The sequence below is a fragment of the Mus musculus genome, chromosome 4 (genome assembly GCF_000001635.26).
Source record: "Mus musculus strain C57BL/6J chromosome 4, GRCm38.p6 C57BL/6J".
Lineage (NCBI taxonomy): Eukaryota > Metazoa > Chordata > Mammalia > Rodentia > Muridae > Mus > Mus musculus.
The window spans coordinates 112,511,235-112,533,008 of NC_000070.6; the positions used below are offsets into that span (position 1 = coordinate 112,511,235).

At 38.0% G+C, this 21,774-nt stretch overlaps 1 pseudogene; it reads left to right on the plus strand.

The window, feature by feature from the left end:
- Nucleotides 1–10,297, plus strand: part of Gm12819 — a 47,703-nt pseudogene extending 37,406 nt beyond the window's left edge.
- Nucleotides 10,298–21,774: the final 11,477 nt, after the last annotated feature.

Below are 21,774 nucleotides of genomic sequence, written 5' to 3' on the forward strand. Positions count from 1 at the left end.
AGCTAGGTATAGCAATATGTTATTAGAAGTCATTTTATCACTATGAGGTTTTTAGTACAAAATTAGCATTAAGTATTTTCCTAGGACTTTGTTTTACCTCATCACAGGTTCTTGGCCTTTGTAAGAGTCAAATATGTTTTTTGTTTTGTTTTGTTTTGTTTTGTAGAATAGTCAAAATTGTTTAGTTATTGTCCTAATATTTATGTAACTATTATATGTTATTTTATTAATTAATATTTTATTGTATGAATGTAAGAGTGTTGATTTTCAGTGACTTTTTGATGCACATTTTAATTTCTTCCAGTTTTTAGCAACTATAAATAAAGATATTATTAATATTTATGTACAGATTTCAATATAGGTGTATTTCTCAGTTCATTTGGAGTACATCTAGAATTATGACTGTAGAAAAACTAATGTTAAGCTCACATCTAGCAAAGTTAGAAAATGCTAAACTGTCTTACATAGTGTCTGAATCATACAGCATTGCTACCAGCAACAAATAACAATTGTCTATTTTTTTTAATCTTTTGCCAACATATTGTATTGTTGATGGTTTGGATTTCAGTTACTCTAATAATACTTTAATAGCTTATTTTTGTTTTGATTTACAATATTGTAATGGCACATTTTTGAGTTAATTTTCATCTTTATTTATTGTAGTGTTCAGGCAGTACCCTGCTCTATTTTCCTTTACATCATGTGGAATTGTAGCTTTCAACAGACTATTGCCCTGAGTGACTCCATTTTACAGTGCCCTAGTTTGCTACAATTTGAGTGCACATGCAGTGTCAGAATAACTTTACATATTTGTGCAAGTACCCACCTTCAACAACTCAATATGAATCATGAGATATAAAATTAAAATTAACTTAAATGAGTAAAGTAAATAACATGTATAAAGCTAACAAGGTAGATCAGGAACACTTGGACACACTGCCATATCTCAACAATATCATAAAACCCAGGTCTCTTTTTTAAAATACCAGAGCAATGGAGGTAGCAGTCTCTCATCTGTATTACAAAAATAGCAGATAATTAAACATAAAGGGACAGCAGTACTTACAGTATTCTCATCTACAAACACTGAGCATATATTTCAAGACCTACATGCTGTGAATAGTTTACTGTGCCTGAAGTCTCTCTATTTATTAAAATGTTCACTAAATAACATGGCTTACATACTTTAATAGCTCATATTGTCATTTTCTTGACCCAATGCTTCATATTGCCTTGAATCCAGCCTGTTTTTAAGTGGTTCAGCACTTCACAAATGTCCCGAAGAACTTCTCTATTTGCATTAACTTTTTGCACTGTTGTATAAGATAAATAATTATAACTAGAATACTGTCAGAATACACTAAATTTTATTAAGTGATGTATGTGTGGATACTTGAGATAGGAAAAGACAGAAGAAGGCTCAACAGAGGGAATTATTTCAAATAAAAGCTATGAACATGTTCACTAATTTACACTCTTCTTTTTTTGATTGGAATTCTTCATAGAACAATTTAGAGTTACTGGCTTACAGAGTTTGGTCTTGGCTAGATTGGGTAGAAACCTAGAACTCAATTGTCAGTTGTCCCCACCAGAACAAGCAAATGGATATTTGCTGGATCTAGATCTGATATACATAGCCTGTGTACCTGAATCAGACGATTAAAAATCTACATGGAGAAACTATTTCCAACTATGTGGAGCAGACTGAATTTCTGAAAGTTGCCATTGGCTAGGGGAAAGTGACCCTCCAGATCGTTAATGTGACTGTTGATGGTGATGGTACATACTACTGTGTCTTCAAAGATGGTGAGTTCTATGAAAAGCACATCACAGAGATCAAGGTCAGAGGTAGGCACGGATTCCTCTGAGACTATTTTATCTCATGGTTCAAAGACTATTTAGTGGGTCTCATGGTTGGACAGTTCTTAGAATTTCACTCTCATTGCAAGTCTTTACTAGCAAGCAGAACACTATGTATTTAATTTTTACTTGATGTAATGGAAGATAAAAAATGAAAATTACTACAGTGCAGAAATAGGTTCTACAAGGAAAATCTTTCCTGTTATGTCTAGATGTATTGCTATATTTCTAAGATATAAGTAGCTTCCATTTAAGTTGTTTTTACTATCTGTTAATTATTTCTGACAACACTTTAGTAGTTTTCCAAATGAGCTGAATTTGAAAATGTTCTCCTTACTAAATATATGGGTGTCTAGGAAAGATATAATAGGGAGCAGGGAAGGGAAAATGATACAAATTATATTGTTTGAAATATTTTTAATTACAGAAAAATATTGTTTTCACTGATAATACTTATTTCTATTTCTGTTCAAATCAATTTACTGAGTATGTAGTCCCCAATTACTTTTCCTAAATCTTTTTCAAAGTTTTTAATTACACTCATCAATATCCTCAGATATAATACTCTATAGGGCATATAGACAGCTGTATGATATGTATGCTCCTTTATTCAGTGTGAGTTATTCTAAAGGACAAGAAGTAGAGGGAAAGTAGAGGGTTTAAAGAAACTGAACAAATCAATAAATGGGTACATATAAGTCTAGAATCTAGATATAGATGATAAATTTTTATTGTATGATATGTGGTCCTCAACTCTGAAGTCTACAATGTAGCTATACAATGTAACTCATTGACATTGTTAGTAGTTATATGGAACAATCAGCTACTGTGTTAGCAAATAAATAAATATTTTTTTTTTATTCCAGGGATGTTTTACTAGAAAGATCAGTTTTAATACAGTACTTGAAATCTCAATAAATTCTTTCTTGCCTATGTATTACAGAAGTTTTATATCTCAGGAAATTTCCTGAAAGTTTTCATACATGTTCACTAACTAAGTTAATATGAACTTTTCAAACTTATGTGCTATGTCTTATATAAAACATATTTTTAAAAATTATCTAGTGTGCCCTTCCGCCCTGCTCGAGCACCAGGGTACCTTGCCAGCGGAGTCGCCCAACACCCGCAAGGGCCCACACAGGATTCCCCATGGGATCCTAAGACCTCTGGTGAGTGGAACACAGCGTCTGCCCCAATCCAATCACACGGAACCTGAGACTGTGGGAAACAGAGAAAGAGACTACCCGAGCCTGACTTCCACCCCGCTTGAGCACCAGGGTACCTTGCCAGCGGAGTCGCCTGACACCCGCAAGGGCCCACACAGGATTCCCCACGGGGTCCTAAGACCTCTGGTGAGTGGAACACAGCGTCTGCCCCAATCCAATCACACGGAACCTGAGACTGTGGGAAACAGAGAAAGAGACTACCCGAGCCTGACTTCCACCCCGCTTGAGCACCAGGGTACCTTGCCAGCGGAGTCGCCTGACACCCGCAAGGGCCCACACAGGATTCCACACAGGATCCTAAGACCTCTGGAGAGTGGAACACAGCGTCTGCCCCAATCCAATCTCGCAGAACCTGAGACTGCGGGAAATAGGGAAGCAGACTACCCGGGCCTGACCTGGGGCACAAGTCCCTTCCACTCCACTCGAGCACCGGAGTGCCTTGCCAGCGGAGTCGCCTGACACCCGCAAGGGCCCACACAGGATTCCACACAGGATCCTAAGACCTCTAGTGAGAGGAACACAACTTCTTCCAGGAGGCAGATTCGAAAACCAGATATCTGGGTACCTTCCCTGCAAGAAGAGAGCTTGCCTACAGAGAATACTCTGCACACTGAAACTAAGGAGAGAGCTAGCCTCCCAGGTCTGATTATAGAGGCTAACAGAGTCACCTGAAGAACAAGCTCTTAATAGAGACAACTATAACAGCTAGCTTCAGAGATTACCAGATGGAGAAAGACAAACGTAAGAATCCTACTAACAGAAATCAAGACCACTCACCATCATCAGAACACAGCACTCCCATCCCACCTAGTCCTGGGCACCCCAACACAACCGAAAATCTAGACCCAGATTTAAAAACATTTCTCATGATGATGATAGAGGACATCAAGAAGGACTTTCACAAGTCACTTAAAGAATTACAGGAGAGCACTGCTAAAGAGTTACAGGCCCTTAAAGAAAAGCAGGAAAACACAACCAAACAGGTAGAAGTCCTTAAAGAAAAACAGGAAAACACATCCTAACAGGTGATGGAAATGAACAAAACCATACTAGAACTAAAAAGGGAAGTAGACACAATAAAGACAACCCAAAGCGAGGCAATGCTGGAGATAGAAACCCTAGGAAAGCGATCTGGAACCATAGATTCGAGCATCAGCAACAGAATACAAGAAATGGAAGAGAGTATCTCAGGTGCAGAAGATTCCATAGAGAAAATCGAAACAACAGTCAAAGAAAATACAAAATGCAAAAAGATCCTAACTCAAAACATCCAGGAAATACAGGACACAATGAGAAGACCAAACCTACGGATAATAGGAGTTGATGAGAATGAAGATTTTCAACTTAAATGCCAGCTAATATCTTCAACAAAATAATAGAAGAAAATTTCCCAAACATAAAGAAAGAGATGCCCATGATCATAAAAGAAGCCTACAGAACTCCAAATAGACTGGACCAGAAAAGAAATTCCTCCCGACACATAATAATCAGAACAACAAATGCACTAAATAAAGATAGAATATTAAAAGCAGTAAAGGAGAAAGTTCAAGTAACATATAAAGGAAGGCCTATCAGTATTACACCAGACTTTTCACCAGAGACTATGAAAGCCAGAAGAGTCTGGACAGATGTTATACAGACACTAAGAGAACACAAATGCCAGCCCAGGCTACTATACCCGGCCAAACTCTCAATTACCATAGATGGAGAAACCAAAGTATTCCACGACAAAACCAAATTCACACATTATCTCTCCATGAATCCAGCCCTTCAAAGGATAATAACAGAAAAGAAGCAATACAAGGACGGAAATCAAGCCCTAGTACAAGCAAGAAAGTAATCCCTCAATAAACCAAAAAATAGACAGCCACAAGAACAGAATGCCAACTCTAACAACAAAAATAAAAGGAAACAACAATTAATTTTCCTTAATATCTCTTAATATCACTGGACTCAATTCCCCAATAAAAAGACATAGACTAACAGACTGGCTACACAAACAGGACCCAACATTCTGCTGCTTACAAGAAACCCATCTCAGGGAAATAGACAAACACTACCTCAGAGTGAAAGGCTGGAAAACAATTTCACAAGCAAATGGTCTGAAGAAACAATCTGGAGTAGCCATTCTAATATTGGATAAAATCGACTTCCAACCCAAAGTTATCAAAAAAAGACAAGGAGGGACACTTCATACTCATCAAAGGTAAAATCCTACAAGAGGAACTATCAATTCTGAATATCTACGCTCTAAATGCAAGGGCAGCCACATTCATTAAAGACACTTTAGTAAAGCTCAAAGCACACATTGCACCACACACAATAATAGTGGGAGACTTCAACACACCACTTTCATCAGTGGACAGATCGTGAAAACAGAAACTAAACAGGGACACAGTGAAACTAACAGAAGTTATGAAACAAATGGACCTGACAGATATCTACAGAACATTTTATCCTAAAACAAAAGGATATACCTTCTTCTCAGCACCTCACGGGACCTACTCCAAAACTGACCATATAATAGGTCACAAAACAGGCCTCAACAGATACAAAAATATTGAAATTGTCTCATGTATCCTATCAGACCACCATGGCCTAATACTGATTTTCAACAACAACATAAATAATGGAAAGCCAACATTCACATGGAAACTGAACAACACTCTTCTCAATGATACCTTGGTCAAGGAAGGAATAAAGAAAAAAATTAAAGACGTTTTAGAGTTTAATGAAAATGAAGCTACAACGTACCAAAACCTATGGGACACAATGAAAGCATTTCTAAGAGGGAAACTCATAGCTCTGAGTGCCTCCAAGAAGAAACGGGAGAGAACACATACTAGCAGCTTGACAACACATCTAAAAGCTCTAGAAAAAAAGGAAGAATATTCACCCAAGAGGAGTAGACAGCAGGAAATAATCAAACTCAGGGGTGAAATCAACCAAGTGGAAACAAGAACTATTCAAAGAATTAACCAAATGAGAAGTTGGTTCTTTGAGAAAATCAACAAGATAGATAAACCCTTAGTTAGACTCACTAGAGGGCACAGGGACAAAATCCTAATTAATGAAATCAGAAATGATATGGGAGACATAACACCAGATCCTGAAGAAATCCAAAACACCATCAGATCCTTCTACAAAAGGCTATACTCAACAAAACTGGAAAACCTGGACGAAATGGACAAATTTCTGGACAGATACCAGGTACCAAAGTTGAATCAGGATCAAGTTGAACATCTAAACAGTCCCATATCCCCTAAAGAAATAGAAGCAGTTATTAATTGTCTCCCAGCCAAAAAAAAAGCCCAGGACAAGTCGGGTTTAGTGCAGAGTTCTATCAGACCTTCAAAGAAGATCTAATTCCCGTTATGCACAAATTATTTCACAAAATAGAAGTAGAAGGTACTCTACCCAACATATTTTATGAAGCCACTATTATTCTGATACCGAAACCACAGAAAGATCCAACAAAGATAGAGATCTTCCGAACAATTTCTCTTATGAATATTGATGCAAAAATCCTCAATAAGATTTTCGCTAACCGAATCCAAGAACACATTAAAGCAATCATCCATCCTGACCAAGTAGGTTTTATTCCAGGGATGCAGGGATGTTTTAATATACGAAAATCCATCAATGTAATCCATTAAATAAACAAACTCAAAGACAAAAACCACATGATCATCTCGTTAGATGCAGAAAAAGCATTTGACAAGATCCAACACCCATTCATGATAAAAGTTTTGGAAAGATCAGGAATTCAAGGCCCATACCTAAACATGATAAAAGCAATCTACAGCAAACCAGTAGCCAACATCAAAGTAAATGGTGAGAAGATGGAAGCAATCCCACTAAAATCAGGGACTAGACAAGGCTGTCCACTTTCTCCTTACCTTTTCAACATAGTACTTGAAGTATTAGCCAGAGCAATTCGACAACAAAAGGAGATCAAGGGGATACAAATTGGAAAAGAGGAAGTCAAAATATTAGTTTTTGCAGAAGATGTGATAGTATATATAAGTGACCCTAAAAATTCCACCAGAGAACCCCTAAACCTGATAATCAGCTTCGGTGAATTAGCTGGATATAAAATAAACTCAAACAAGTCAATGGCCTTTCTCTACTCAAAGAATAAACAGGCTGAGAAAGAATTTAGGGAAACAACACCCTTCTCAATAGTCACAAATAATATAAAATATCTCGGTGTGACTCTAACTAAGGAAGTGAAAGATCTTTATGATAAAAACTTCAAGTTTCTGAAGAAAGAAATTAAAGAAGATCTCAGAAGATGGAAAGATCTCCCATTCTCATGGATTGGCAGGATCAACATTGTAAAAATGGCTATCATGTCAAAAGCTATCTACAGATTCAATGCAATCCCTATCAAAATTCCAACTCAATTCTTCAACGAATTAGAAGGAGCAATTTGCAAATTCATCTGGAATAACAAAAAACCTAGGATAGCAAAAACTTTTCTCAAGGATAAAAGAACCTCTGGTGGAATCACTATGCCTGATCTAAAGCTTTACTACAGAGCAATTGTGATAAAAACTGCATGGTACTGGTATAGAGACAGACAAGTAGACAAATGGAATAGAATTGAAGACCCAGAAGTGAATCCACACATCTATGGTCACTTGATCTTCGACAAGGGAGCTAAAACCATCCAGTTGAAGAAAAACAGCATTTTCAACAATTGGTGCTGGCACAACTGGTTGTTATCATGTAGAAGGATGCGAATCGATCCATACTTATCTCCTTGTACTAAGGTCAAATCTAAGTGGATCAAGGAACTTCACATAAAACCAGAGACACTGAAACTTATAGAGGAGAAAGTGGGGAAAAGCCTTGAAGATATGGGCACAGGGGAAAAATTTCTGAACAGAACAGCAATGGCTTGTGCTGTAAGATCGAGTATTGACAAATGGGACCTAATGAAACACCAAAGTTTCTGCAAGGCAAAAGACACCATCAATAAGATAAAAAGACCACCAACAGATTGGGAAAGGATCTTTACCTGTCCTAAATCAGATAGGGGACTAATATCCAACATATATAAAGAACTCAAGAAGGTGGACTTCCGAAAATCAAATAACCCCATTAAAAATGGGGCTCAGAACTGAACAAAGACTTCTCACCTGAGGAATACCGAATGGCAGAGAAGCACCTGAAAAAATGTTCAACATCCTTAATCATCAGGGAAATGAAAATCATAACAACCCTGAGATTCCACCTCACACCAGTCAGAATGGCTAAGATAAAAAATTCAGGTGACAGCAGATGCTGGCGTGGATGTGGAGAAAGAGGAACACTCCTCCATTGTTGGTGGGATTGCAGCCTTGTACAACCACTCTGGAAATCAGTCTGTCGGTTCCTCAGAAAATTGGACATAGTACTAGCGGAGGATCCTGCAATACCTCTTCTGGGCATATATCCAGAAGATGCCCCAACTGGTAAGAAGGACACATGCTCCAATATGTTCATAGCAGCCTTATTTATAATAGCCAGAAGCTGGAAGATCCCAGATGCCCCTCAACAGAGGAACGGATACAGAAAATGTGGTACATCTACACAATGGAGTACTACTCAGCTATTAAAAGTAATGAATTTATGAAATTCCTAGGCAAATGGATGGACCTGGAGGGCATCATCCTGAGTGAGGTAACACATTCACAAAGGGACTCACACAATATGGACTCACTGATAAGTGGCTATTAGCCCAAAACCTAGGCTACCTCAAGATATAAGATACAATTGGCTAAACACATGAAACTCAAGAAAATGAAGACTGAAGTGTGGACACTATGCCCCTCCTTAGAAGTGGGAACAAAACACTCATGGAAGGAGATACATAGACAAACTCTGGAGCTGAGACAAATGGATGGACCATCTAGAGACTGCCATATCCAGGGATCCACCCCATAATCAGCATCCAAACGCTGACACCATTGCATACACTAGCAAGATTTTATTGAAAGGACCCAGATGTAGCTGTCTCTTGTGAGACTATGCCGGAGCCTAGCAAACAGGGAAGTGGATACTCACAGTCAGCTGGTGGATGGATCACAGGGCTCCCAATGGAGGAGCTAGAGAATGTACCCAAGGAGCTAAAGGGATCTGCAACCCTGTAGGTGGAAAAACATTATGAACTAAGCAGTACCGCGGAGCTCTTGACTCTAGCTGCATATGTATCAAAAGATGGCCTAGTTGGCCATCACTGGAAAGAGAGGCCCATTGGACACACAAACTTTATATGCCCCAGTACAGAGGAATGCCAGGGCCAAAAAGAGGGAGTGGGTGGTTAGGAAAGTGGGGGTGGGTGGGTACGGGGGACTTTTGATATAGCATTGGAAATGTAAATGAGCTAAATACCTAATAAAAAACGAAAAAAAAATCATCTAGTGTTGAAATCCACAGTTTCCTCAAAATTTTCTCAATAGTGTTTAAAAGGGAATTAATTTTTATAATCTACAAAAGTAACTAGTGATAATGGTAAAAGAACATAGTATAAATTCTATGTGGATCAAATATTAATTCTGTTCATCATAATCCAAGGACAAACTGCCATTTCTTAAACTTATATATATCAAAAACATTTTAAATAAATGAAGCAACAATTGAAACAGGTTTTGCTTCACCTGACTTAGTTTGTATATTGTGTTGATTTTGTATTGTAAACTTACTATCTGACTGTTGCCATTTTCATAAGCTTCTTAGGCAACCTGCATGCTATATATTTTGACTATTAATATATCCTTTGAATCTGGAATTAAAACTGAAAAAAAAACTTTTATTGTTCTGTTGTTTCCTGTTCCATTTCTACCTAACAATACTGTTAATTTCTTTTGCTTTTCAAAAAGCCACAAGCTCAGATATACAGATTCTTATGCATTCCCCTAATATTAAAAGTGTGATGCCGGAGTGTCAATCAGGAGGTTGGTTCCCACAGCCTCATATGGAATGGTGAGATAGCAAAAGAGAAGTCATTTCACCCACATCAAAATCCTATTCACAGTATGAAACAAATTGTTCAACATTTCGATGACTCATTTTAATGAAGCCAGCTCACAAAAGACTGTCACTTCCTATCTTCATGTCCTTTTAACTCACTGAGAAGAAAGCATAAGTATTGTTCTGTCAGATAAATGTTTGCTTCTTCAGTAACAATTATTTTCACACATACTTATTATTCTCTTCTTCATTGACTGTACTTCTAAGGTCTCATTTTCTCTTGGTGTCTCTTACATTCTATGATGTATTTATATTATCACTATATATCTTTGTCTATTATACTTTGCATTTCTGCCACTGTGATGAAACATGATAATCATAAACAAGTTGGGGAAGAAGAGTCTATTTGGCTTACACTGCTACATCATAGTTCATCATCAAGGGAAGCTGATACAGGAGCCAAAAGTAGGAACCTGGAAGTGGGAATTGAAGTAAAGATTGCCCACTGGTTTACTATCCATGGGTTTTTCAGATTGCTTTCTTAAACAAACCAGGATAAACTTCAAGAGGACCAACATCACCCATCACCAATGGCCTGGCCTCTACCATATCAATCCTCTACAAACACACACACACACACACGCACACACACACAGAGAGAGAGAGAGAGAGAGAGAGAGAGAGAGAGAGAGAGAGAGAGAGAGAGAGCATCACCAGGCCACTGGCCAATCTGATTGAGACAGACCTCAATTAGGGTTACTTCTTCACAAAACATTCTTATTTGTATCAGGTCAACAAAACTAATAGGTATATTAAGGGTTCTAAAGCATAACTCTCAATGTTTTACTCTCTTCTGATTTCCTTTAATTTCATGGCTTAAGTACCATCAGTACTCTAAGGGTTCTTCAAGTTGTATTTCCTCTCCTTTCCTCCTTTGAAAGCTCATATTTCAGTGCAAAAGTCTAATAAATATCATATAATAACCTGTTGGATGCTCCCAAGTTTCATTAATTTATTGGTTTGTAGTAGAATTTCATACTTTTAGTTTCTCAGGACCAAATCTTTAAAATTACCATTGGTTTAGAATTTGTATCTCACTCACATATAAAGGGAAATAATGCCTGTTCTTCACTTAAAATATGTACAAAAATTTGTTACAGACATCCAAGACAGATGTTTGTATCAGGTTCTGAGACATTGGTAGTACCAATAATTTAGATTTAGCCATATATCCTAAATAGAAAAATAAATATAAAGCATGATAATAAAACTAGAAAAGCTAGCTGTTATAATTGTCTCTGTTAAGAGCTTGTACTTTTATTGAAAGGACCCAGATGTAGCTATCTCTTGTGAGACTATGCCGGGGCCTAGCAAACACAGAAGTGGATGCTCACAGTCAGCTAATGGATGGATCACAGGGCCCCCAATGGAAGAGCTAGAGAAAGAACCCAAGGAGCTAAAGGGATCTGCAACCCTATAGGTGGAACAACATTATGAACCAACCAGTACCCCAGAGCTCTTGACTCTAGCTGCATATGTATCAAAAGATGGCCTAATCGGCCATCACTGGAAAGAGAGGCCCATTGGACACGCAAACTTTGTATGCCCCAGTACAGGGGAACTCCAGGGCCAAAAAGGGGGAGTGGGTGGGTAGGGGAGTGGGGGTGGGTGGGTATGGGGGACGTTTGGTATAACATTGGTAATGTAAATGAGCTAAATACCTAATAAAAAATGGAAAAAAATTGGGGCTCAGAGCTAAACAAAGACTTCTCACCCGAGGAATACCAAATGGCTGAGAAGCACCTGAAAAAATGTTCAACATCCTTAATCATCAGGGAAATGCAAATCAAAACAACCCTGAGATTCCACCTCACACCAGTCAAAATGGCTAAGATAAAAAATTCAGGTGACAGCAGATGCTGGCAAGGATGTGGAGAAAGAGGAACACTCCTCCACTGTTGGTGGGATTGCAAGCTTGTACAAACACTCTGGAAATCAGTCTGGCAGTTCCTCAGAAAATTGGACATAGTACTACCGGAGGATCCTGCAATACCTCTCCTGGGCATATATCCAGAAGATGTCCCAACCGGTAAGAAGGACACATGCTCCACTATGTTCATAGGAGCCTTATTTATAATAGCCAGAAGCTGGAAAGAACCCAGATGGCCCTCAACAGAGGAATGGATACAGAAAATGTGGTACATTTACACAATGGAGTACTACTCAGCTATTAAAAAGAATAAATTTATGAAATTCCTAGCCAAATGGATGGACCTAAAGGGCATCATCCTGAGTGAGGTAACCCAATCACAAAAGAACTGGCACAACTCACTGATAAGTGGATATTAGCCCAGAAATTTAGAATACCCTAGATATAAGATACAATTTGCTAAACGCATGAAACTCAAGAAGAACGAAGACCAAAGTGAGGACACTTTGCCCCTTCTTAGAATTGGGAACAAAACACCCTTGGAAGGAGTTACAGAGACAAAGTTTGGAGCTGAGATGAAAGGATTGACCATCTAGAGACTGCCATATCCGGGGATCCATCCCATAATCAGCTTCCAAACGCTGACACCATTGCATACACTAGCAAGATTTTACTGAAAGGACCCAGATATGGCTGTCTCTTGTGAGACTATGCCGGGGCCTGGCAAACACAGAAGTGGACGCTCACAGTCAGCTATTTGATGGATCATAGGGCCCCCAATGGAGGAGCTATAGAAAGTACCCAAGGAGCTGAAGGGATCTGCAATCCTATAGGTGGAACAACAATATGAACTAACCAATATCCCCCCACCCCACCCCCGAGCTCGTGTCTCTAGCTGCATATGAATCAGAACATGGCCTAGTCAGCCATCTGTGGAAAGAGAGGCCCATTGGTCGTGCAAACTTTTATGCCTCCGTACAGGGGAACGCCAGGGCCAAGAAGTGGAGGTGGGTGGGTAGGGGAGTGGGTGGAGGAGCGTGTGGGGGACTTTTGGAATAGCATTGGAAATGTACATGAAATAAATACCCAATTAAAAAGAAAAGAATTCTCATAGTGGGTACTACTTTGTATTTGGTAAGACATTAATAAGATACTTGACTAAGAAAACAAAATAAAAAACCACCTACATGAATCTAAAAAAAATAAATAAAAAAAAATAAAACTAGAAAAGAAAATTTAATTTCACTCAGATTGCAGTGATAGAACAAGTATGTCTTCCCAATAGCAGTACAGATCTTGACACTATATGGATATGACAAAAAGCTAGGTAGAGTTGAAAGGTTTTGCAAAGCTCATTGCATCTCCTACATACCAAAAAAGTTGGTTCATACCAGGGTTTGGCAGACACCCTGTGTTTGGTGTAAGATGAACATAGGAATCCACCAACTCAGAAAAAATGAGCCAGAGACCAAAATAAAAAAAAATTCTAAGTTAATAATTGGATCTTCGTACATCATCACTTCTCACCATCTTTTCATTGCTATCTAAGTCTGAATTAAAGACACCGTCAATAAGACAAAAAGACCACCAACAGATTGAGAAAGGATCTTTACCTATCCCAAATTAGACAGGGAACTAATATCCAATATATATAAAAAACTCAAGAAGGTAGACTCCATAAAATCAAATAATCCCATTAAAAAATGGGGCTCAGAACTGAACAAAGATTTCTCACCCGAGGAATACCGAATGGCAGAGAAGCACCTGAAAAAATGTTCAACATCCTTAATCATCAGGGAAATGCAAATCAAAACAACCCTGAGATTCCACCTCATACCAGTCAGAATGGCTAAGATCAAAAATTCAGGTGACAGCAGATGCTGGCGAGGATGTGGAGAAAGAGGAACGCTCCTCCATTGTTGGTGGGATTGCAAGCTTGTACAACCACTCTGGAAATCAGTCTGGGGGTTCCTCAGAAAATTGGACATAGTACTACCGGAAGATCCAGCAATACCTCTTCTGGGCATATATCCAGAAGATGCCCCAACTGGTAAGAAGGAAACATGCTCCACTATGTTCATAGCAGCCTTATTTTTAATAGCCAGAAGCTGGAAAGAACCCAGATGCCCCTCAACAGAGGAATGGATTCAGAAAATGTGGTACATTTACACAATGGAGTACTACTCAGCTATTAAAAAGAATGGATTTATGAAATTCCTAGGCAAATGGATGGACCTGGAGGGCATCATCCTGAGTGAGGTAACCCAATCACAAAGGAACTTTCACAATATGTACTCACTGATAAGTGGATATTAGCCTAGAACCTTAGGATATCCAAGATATAAGATACAATTTGCTAAACACATTAAACTCAAGAGAACGAAGATTAAAGTGTGGACACTTTGCCCCTTCTTAGAATAGGAAAGAAAACCCCCATGGAAGGAATTACAGAGACAAAATTTGGAAGTGTGACGAAAGGATGGACCATCTAGTGATTGCCATATCCAGAGATTCATCCCATGATCAGCCTCCAAACGCTGACACCATTGCATACACTAGCAAGATTTTGCTGAAAGGACCCAGATATAGCTGTCTCTTGTGAGACAATGCCAGGGCCTAGCAAACACAGAAATGGATGCTCACAGTCAGCTATTGAATGGACCACAGGGCCCCCAATGGAGGAACTATAGAAAGCACCCAAGGAACTAAAGGAAACTGCAACCCTATATGTGGAACAACAATATGAACTAACCAGTACCCCGGAGATCATGACTCTAGCTGCATATGTTTCAAAAGATGGCCTAGTCGTCCATCACTGCAAAGAGAGGCCCATTGGACTTGCAAACTTTATATGCCCCAGTACAGGGGAACGCCAGGGCCAAAAAGGGGGAGTGGGTGGGTAGGGGAGTGGGGTTGGGTGGGTATGGGGGACTTTTGGTATAGCATTGGAAATGTAAATGAGCTAAATACCTATTAAAAATTGGAAAAAAAAGAAAGTGCAAAAAAATAAAAAAAAAGAAAAAAAAAAAAGAAAGGGGAATGAAGAGAACCACTCAGCAATCTCTCTTTTCGTTGGAGCTGAAACAATAAAATATGAAGTCTGGCATCAAGACAATGGTACTTATCTTTTTAAATGATTTTAAAAGGAGATTCGCATGTCGGAAACTTTAATTGGCTAGAAAAGCACAAGTTGCAGAAATAAACTGACTAGCAGCTGAAAGCCTCAGGAAAGGTGGCTGTGTGGTGTATTCCCCATGTGAAGCATCCTGGAAGCTTCTGAGTAATGCTTTGATTTGGTTTGAAGCTTTTGTGAGTAACAGATTTTAGTGCAAGTTACTACAGTCCTTTCTGAATAATGTAGGTCATGAAGAGTTCATTTGTATGTGTGGCAGCTGTGCTGCTTTGGAAGACTGTCTTTAATAGATCCATTTCATTAGTTGTCATGAATTCTTTTTATGAACAAAACCAGTACTTCAGGTTTAACCAGCTAAAAACTGTTCTCATAGTTGTTATCTTTATTGTCAGAAAGAATATTGTGAAAATAGGGAATTACTGCCTGTACTTTAACTCTTGACTAAACACAGAAACGGCACCATCCATGAACAATAACTTAGGGACATATTATCAAGTTGACATAGAGTATTTCAGTTCCATTAACTTTAAAACCCCATGCTTTGGTTTCAGTGTCTTCCAGGGAGGAGTGATGCCAGAGCCGTCTGCTAGGTGCTCTGAGTTAATGTGGTTAATGTCAAGGAGCAGGATGTTCATTTTTCCTTCCATAAGCCTGAGTGCTTAGGTATTTTAGGCTCAGTGGCCTCCTAAGGGCTTGCCTCTCAAAAACAGGCAGTGGTATTAAGAGGCAGCAGCAGCAATGGGTTGGAAAATAAGCATTAGCATGTACCAATGAGAGGACGTTTTCATCTGATGCTCTTTATTATGAAACCATGCACACAACATTAAAACTGTGTATTCAACTTCAAGAGGTTTGCAAAGCATGTTTAGAATATGACTTACTTTTATGTTATTGCCTAAGTGTATGAAAATAATAAACACTATGTCTTGTTAGGCAAAAAAAAAAAAAAAAAAAAAAAAAAAGATTTGTGACTTAGAGTTATAACCTTAAACCTCTCTTGTTCCTTAACTAGTTTATTATAGAATATCCTGAACTTGGAGATAGAATGAGTTCCTTAAAATATCATCTGTGTTAAATTCTACAAAGTTGCTCCCTATTTAGTTATAATTAAACAAATCAATGTTTTTCTGTACCAATTTTACCTTTATGACCTTCCCTCCAAAGGTAATCTAATACTACCTTTACTCACACACCTGTGTAGATGTGCCCTGTCTTCAAATTTTTCTTCTAAATGTTTCCTGTTCTCATATTTTGTAAATTCAACTAACTTTCCTTATTGACTTCAATTCCATATTCAAATCTCACTTCATAATGAGCATTACATTTACATCCAACCTGAAGCATACAACATACCTGCCTCCATGCACTTGAGATTTCCTGATTCCTTTCCATTAAATGTTTGCTTCCTTTCTTATTAGTTCTTTATCTACCATGAAAATGTAGTATTATGATATATAATCCTTTCCAAAAGTCAAATAATGGTTGATTTTATATACTAACCAACATAACTGCTTCAAATAGTAGATGCCTCATTCAAATTAAACAAAAAACTTGATACTGAAAAGGAGTTAAATAAATCTAAAAGAATGCATTGTAAGCATGCATCAGTATTGGTATCTATCCACAAAATTGTTCAAATACTTTCTAGGAAATACTTTTAATGATGACTAAAGATATTGATTTTGTACAAAGATATATGGGTATTCCTCTGTGTGTATATATACACACATAGATCTACATATATTCTATAGCATACATATATGTGTATATAAGAGGAAAAATAAGTATGTGTTAACTTGTTTTCAACTTCATTGAGTAAACAAAAATTTTATTTTATGATGTAGTATTTTACTTAGTTATTCATTAAATCTAAACTTCATGTTTTTATTATCTATAATTTTTTTACAGTCCACTCATTATTCCCCTCCTGTTCTGCCCTCTGACAGTTTGTCATCCTATTCCTCCTCCCCTGTTACCAAGGGGATGTCTCTACCCCCTCCACACACCCCTCAGACCCCACTAGGTATCCCCATTTCCTGAGGCCTCAGGTCTTTCCAGGATTAAATGCATACCAGGCAGTCCTCTACTGTATATGTGTCTGGCACCTCGGACTAGCTAGTGTATCCTGCCTGGTTGGTGGCTCAGTGTCTGAAAGATCTTGACGGTCCAGGTTTGTTGAGACTGGTAGTCTTCTTATGGGATCACCCTACTCCTCCACTTTTTCTAACCTTTCTCTAATTCAACCACCAGGATCTCCAACTTCGGCCCATTGGTTGAGTATAAGTATCTGCATTTATCTCAGTCAGCTGCTTTTTGGGCATCTCAGAGGGCAGACATGCCAGGCTCCGGTCTATAAGTATACCAGAGCATTGGTAATAGTCAGGCCTTGGAGCCTCCCCCTGAGATAAGTCCCAGTTTGGGCTGGTCACTGAACCTCCTTTCCCCCAGTCTCCTCTCCATTTTCATCCCTGCAGATCTTTTAGACAGGAACTACTCTGGGTCAGTGTGTTTGACTGTAGGAAGGCAACCACATCCCTCCACTTGATGCCCTGACTTTCTACTAAATTTAGATTCTATTAGTTCCCTCTCCCCACTGTTGTGCATTTTATCTAATGTCTATCTGTTTGAGTCTTGAGATTCTCTTACCTCTCAGGTCTCTGGTATATTCTAGAGAGTCTCCCCACTCATGTACTGGCTGTTTTTGTGTGCTAGAGTTATCAAAGAGAAAGAAGCTTCAGTTGAGGAAATACCTTCATGAAATCTAGCTGTAAGGCATTTTCCCAATTAGTGATCAAGAGTGGGAGGACCCATTGTGGTTGGTGCCATTTCTGTGTTGGTAGTCTTGGATTCTATAAGAGAGCAAGCTGAGCAAGCCAGGGGCAGCAAGCCAGTAAGTAACATCCCTCCATGTCCTCTGCATCAGCTTCTGCTTCCTGACTGGCTTATTTACAGTCCTGACTTCATTTGGTAATGAATAGGAACGTGGAAATGTAAGCATAGTAAACCCTTTTCTCCCCAACTTGCTTCTCAGTCATGATGTTTTGTGCAGAAATAGAAACCTTTACTAAGACATCCCACATCCCAAGTACCACATCCCAAGGTTGTATATTTCCACTCATTTTGCAGGCACTCAGGGTTTCACTCCTTGTCTTCTCCTGCCCCATGCCTGATTATGTTCCACTTTTTCCTGCACCTATGCTTCTCCTCTCCCACACAGTACTCTCCTTCCCTTTGCCCTCTACTGCCTTCACCCTCCCAAGAGGGATTGAAGCATCCTCACTTGGGCCCTTCAGCTTATTAACTTTCTTGAGTACTGTGGATTGTATTCTGAGTACTCTGTATTTTTTGGCTAATACCCACTTATTAGTGAGTATATACCAGGCATGTAGTTTTGGGTCTGAGATACCTTATTCATAATGATATTTTCCAGCTCCATCCATCTGCCTGTAAAACTCAAAATGCCATCATTCCTAATAGCTGAATAGTATTCCATTGTGTAAATGAACCACATTTTCTGTATCTATTCTTCCCTTGTGGTACATCTGAGTTGTTTTCAGATTCTAGATATCACAAATAAGGCCACTATGAATATAGGGAAGTATGTACACTTGTTGCATGGTGGGGCATCTATTGGATATATGCTTAAAAGTGTTATAGATGAGTCTTCAGGTAGATCTACTTCCAATTTTCTGAGGAAACTCCGGGTTGATTAACAAAGTGGTTGTACCAGTTTGCAACCCCACCAGCAATAGAGTAGTGTTTATTGTCCTCATTCTTGCCACATATGCTGTCAACTGAGTTTGAGACCAGATTGGCTTACAGAAATTCCAAGACATACAGGGCAACACAGAAAAGCTGGAATTGCAAGAAAGTAAAATGCTTGTGCCCAAAAAAGCAAAATGATCGACAGTGTATAAAGTCACCAAGACCTTCAGAATGCCAGAAAAATATTTTATGACCCATAAACTTTATAAAGTAACATTACATGCACATAGACACAGACATAAACACAGACTCAGACAGAATACCCTCTCCACACACACACTTATAGTAAATGTTTCTCATCCGTTGTTATATGCAAAACAATACCCTGATCAGTTGCTTACAAGGTATTTCTGTACCAACATAAATGAATGTCATGTCACTAATCTTTCCAAAATTGTTGACTACAGCTATCAGGTCATTGAAGCTGACACACCTCCTATAATAAGGAGAAATTTGGCTCTTAAGGTTCTTGAGATGCCTGAAACAATTTGTATCCTGTCTCTTTCCTACCCAAATTTTCTCCTGCAGAATCCTCAGAAGTTATAATAAGCAGTTACTTGAATGAAGATGTTCAGAGTAGGCTCAGAGTAACTTTATTCTATGGACATTTGAATGTGAAAATAAATGCAAACTCTTTGCCTTTGGTGATAAAACCATATGGAAATTGACTCACTGGTGATATAAATTTGAGGAAGACATTTCATTTGCTAAGTTCAAATATTCTACCTTATCTACTGTAGTGCAAATATTCAATTATATTTTTAATTTTAGAAATACTAATAATGGTCACTGTCATTTAGCCTTCTTGGGCTTTCCAAAGATTATGGTGATGGTGATGATCAAAAGCATGGAATGGGTTTTACTGAACTAAAGACATGGTTTTTCAGATGGTCTTACAAGAACAAATATACTTCTAATTGTATACATCATACAATTATATAGTAAATCACATTTGTGCACTCTTGTTTGTTTATATTGTTGGGCTACATTAGTTTCTCTCAATTGTGATTGTGGAGCTCAATTTTATTGCTATCATATGGAGACTGAACTGGGTTACATTATGAATTGAGTTACATTATATGCTTCCCATGAGACTTTACAAACATTGATAGCTCAGGTGCTTTCAATTGTATATCACTCTGTCTTCTACATTCTGATGTCAGTGACTGAATGTCTCTCTTGCTAAGAGTCATTATTAGATTGGGTCTATACAAATAATCTCTAAAGAATTTTTTGTGCTTATAATTTCAGTTACATCAGAAGCCTCATTTATCTACTTAATATAACATGTTACAAATTTCCATGGACTATATGTGGCTATTTTTTTTTTTTTTTGATTTTTCGCGTCAGGGTTTCTCTGTATAGCCCTGGCTGTCCTGGGCACTTTGTAGACCAGGCTGTCCTCAAACTCAGAAATCCACCTGCCTCTGCCTTCCAAGTACTGGGATTAAAGGCGTGCGCCACCACGCCCAGCTTATATGTGGCTATTTTGAAGGTCAATTCTACTCCCTACAATATGCAAATATTTGTATCTTTTTAAACAGAAATTTCATTCAACCTATTCTAAGTATCCCTTAAGTTTTCACCTCATTGCAGCATTAAAGTTGACATACTAGATAAAAGCAAAATGATAAAAAAAATCTGTTTTATATAGTTGTAAGAATTGATTGAATCAGCCCATCTTAAGTAGTTAAACAATAATTCTATAGGTTAAATTTTTCTCTTCATTTTCTCTGTCTCTCTCTCTCTCTGTGTCTCTCTCTGTCTCTGTCCCTCTGTCTCTCTCTGTCTCTCTGTCTCTCTCTCAATACTGAGTTTCATTATGTAACATTCCTCCTACCTCAGCCTCTTGAATGAATAATGATTAGAGGCATCTATCACCATATTCTGCTCTGAAGAATATTAAGATTTAGGAAAATATATTAAATGATATTGTTTAGCTTTTCTTTGCTTAGTACACTGCTGAATTTTAATTTTTTTAGTTTCTATTTCATATCTCTTACATTCCTTGTACAATATCTGGATGATGAATATGGCAATGGTGGTAATATTTTGGTGGCAATTTCGACTCTTACAACAATGGCAGATTTATGGTCATCAATAAAAAGTAAGTAAATCGGAATGGTTATTACACTAACTCAGTTCTTTTCTTCTCTTGAAGGTCTTGGTTTATAATTTATTATTAGCCAATCTTAACTCAGCGTTTCAAGAGGAGACAAGTTAAGTCCTAGACTCAGTTTTTGGTATACGTATTTTGAGTAGCTTTCTCCTGCTTGAGTTTCTAGGTCAAGTGTACAATCAAAAAAAATTGTCTTAGATTGAAAGGATCACTTTGTGTTTAAGAATATTTTCTGCACTTCCAAAGGACATGAGTTTGATTCCTAGCATATACTTGTCAGCCTTCCACTGTCTAGAATGTCTGTCCCAAGAGATGTGACACCTTGTCTTGGCCTCTGTAGTACGATGTGGTACACAGACATATGTGCAGCACAACAATATACATGGAAGATAATAAAATATATTTGAAGACATTTTAAAGTAGTAGGCTTCTTTTGTTCTCTTGTTAATAGCATTCATAATCTTAAAGGTGTCAGATTTCTTACCCACACTTTAATGAATGAACGAATTTGTCTGTCTACACTTCTGGAACCGTCCAAAAACACATCGGTTGATCCTTCAAAGATATTTTGGATGAAATTGTTTTCTTTATAAATCATTTTATTCTACTCATATATATTTCACAAATTGAAAATTACAAAGATTTAATCCTCATTTGACATTCTTTAATTCTTTATGTATGAGAAGAAAGTTCACCTTTTTTTTTTCTATTTTTGTTCAGTCAGAGAATTTAAGGCAATACTTTTAAGTTAGAGATGCCATTGGTTTTATCTTCAACATGATGT